This window comes from Solanum pennellii, chromosome 9 (assembly GCF_001406875.1).
Source record: "Solanum pennellii chromosome 9, SPENNV200".
NCBI classification, from domain to species: Eukaryota; Viridiplantae; Streptophyta; class Magnoliopsida; order Solanales; family Solanaceae; genus Solanum; species Solanum pennellii.
Window position 1 is genome coordinate 83,117,938 of NC_028645.1, and position 2,540 is coordinate 83,120,477.

The following is a 2,540-nucleotide window of genomic DNA, read 5'->3' on the forward strand; positions in this document are numbered from 1 at the left end:
ATATATATATATATATATATATATATATATATATATATATATATATATATATTTGTATTGAGACTGTAATTTCATAATAAGGGGGTATCCATTTAAAACATGAAAAAAGGCTAGTAAATATGATTTTCAATATTGTATCTCCATATTAAAAAAAACAAGGAAATAAAATTTGGTTAATTAATCATTAATTTTTGTCACTGACCAAAATCAAGTACTTTTAAAAGTCTATATATTTGAGACAATTCTTAAGCATTTTTTATTATCTTTTGATTTTTGAGCACTAAATTATATATTTTCAATGGCCTCTACAAAATTCTCCCTTCAGTCAATTTTGTTGCTTTGTGTGGTTTTGTTTTCTCTTGTGAATCTCCATCAATGTATGTTTAGTATAAATTATATTGAGATTTAATTTTCAATGTAAAACTCGTAAAAAATATGATATTATTGTTTAGGTGATTTGATATTATAAGAATTATTTTTTACGTAGTAATGTCAGTATATTAAAAGTTAATTAACTAATTTATTATCGTATTTTATAAAATGCAGGTGATGAAAGCACGAAACTTGATGCAAACGATGAATGTGACCAACTTGTGGTTCCTGGTGAACCACCCCGTTGGTGTTGCACGTTGGTCAAACCACTCAATTGTGACTATCTTTCTCTACAAAATTGTCAAAATAATTGTCATTAATGATAAATTATGTGACTTGTATTAGTGATTCTTCATCATTTTCAAGAGTTTAATAAAAATGATTTTGAAGTTTCAATTTGATTGAAATGACTTGTAATCTTTTATGATTTTTTTTGTCAATTCAAAGTAGTTTAAAGTCTTATATTTGTTTAATCGAAAAATTTATAATCTCCGCTTTATTAATTTCTTCTCTTAAGCGAGAGCGTACTCAATTCGTTTTTAAACCACAAAACTCTCCTTAAGAGTTGTATATGAAGAAATATAATGAACTTAGTTGTATATATGTAATTTTGTAACGTGAAGAACCAAATTAATTAAAAGTATGTTCGAATTAACTTATTTAAAGTGTTTTAAGCTGAAAATAGCTTTTAAACAGAATTTAAGCTATAATAATAAAATAAATTAAAATTCAAAGTTAAGATTTTTGATATATAAGTCAAAAGTAAATACAAACAGATTATAATTAATCATTCCTATTATTTTTACGAATAAAAAATTTCAAAAACATAAACGACGTCTTGATTTAATAAATGAAAAAATCGACCAGGGGAATATTAATTTTGTATTTAACTTTTTGGAATTTCAATTTCAAAATTTTATAGAAAGTAAGCTAATATCTTCTATTATATTTAGAATATTGTAATTATCATATCTAAAACATGTAAAAGATAAGTAGTTGAAATTTTAAATATTGTGTCTCTAGATGAAAATTAGGTAATAAAGCTTGGTAAGTTAATCATAAGTTTATGTCCATTATAAAAATCATATATACTTCGATAGAACTATATATTAGTGAGAATTTCATATGTATTTCTTATTTTATTTTTATCATTGAGCACTAAATCATATCATATTTCAATGGCCTCTATAAAATTCTCCATTGGATCAATTTTGCTAATTTTCTTGATTTTGTTTTCTCTATTAGCCCTCCATCAATGTATGTTCAAATATATTTATCCCTTTACACTCATATTATCATTATTATCATTATTATTATTATTATTATTATTATTATTATTATTATTATTATTATTATTATTATTATGTACCATAAAAATTTAAAAGTATTACTTTTGTGTAATATGATGATATGAGATTATTTTTTTACACATTTTGTTAATAAATAAAAATTAATCGAATAATGATATGTATTCTTATTTCATGAAATACAGGTGATGAAAATACTCAAATTAAAGCAGACACGACAACCGATCAATGCATTCCAGTTCATGAGCAAAGCAATCCAGTAGCCATATGGTGTTGCCCAGTAACTATAGAATGCTATGATACTAACCAAACATGTCATAATAATTGTCACTAATTATGATAATTTTTCGAGTAAAATATAATATTAATAATTCGAGAAAGCATTATGAATTTGCTCAATTAGTACTCATGAGTTTCATGTTACTAATTTTGTTGATGTATAACTAAAATAAAAATAACTCGATAATTATAACCTTAATAAAGTTCAATTTTCAGCTATCGATATCACATACTCTAAATTTATAAGTTGAACATTTTATACACTAGTGTGTTTCTATCGATGCAAAAGTTTATTCATTGCAACCAAAAAAATTATGGGTGACCAAAATATTTTCAATATTTATGGGTTTATTGATGTTTAATAGCGTACTTGGTAGTTAGAAGTCAAGTATATAAAATCTTGTTGTCGTATTGTTTGATCTTAAATATTTAATATGAGTATTAGCATATATTTAGGTGTATTAAAGATTAAAAAGCAAAGACTCATAGTCGTTCAATCACTACTCACCAAAGGCTTAAGACATAGCACACCATTTTTTGGGTGATCCGGATTCCGACGTCAAAAATGCCAAATTTTTTCGT

At 24.2% G+C, this 2,540-nt stretch overlaps 1 long non-coding RNA gene across 1 annotated transcript; it reads left to right on the forward strand.

Annotated features, from left to right (window-relative positions):
* Positions 1-1,528: 1,528 nt before the first annotated feature.
* LOC114078616 lies at positions 1,529-2,181 on the forward strand. Its single transcript, XR_003580268.1, has 2 exons — positions 1,529-1,629; positions 1,865-2,181. It is a non-coding gene; the product is annotated as an uncharacterized LOC114078616 (long non-coding RNA).
* Positions 2,182-2,540: the final 359 nt, after the last annotated feature.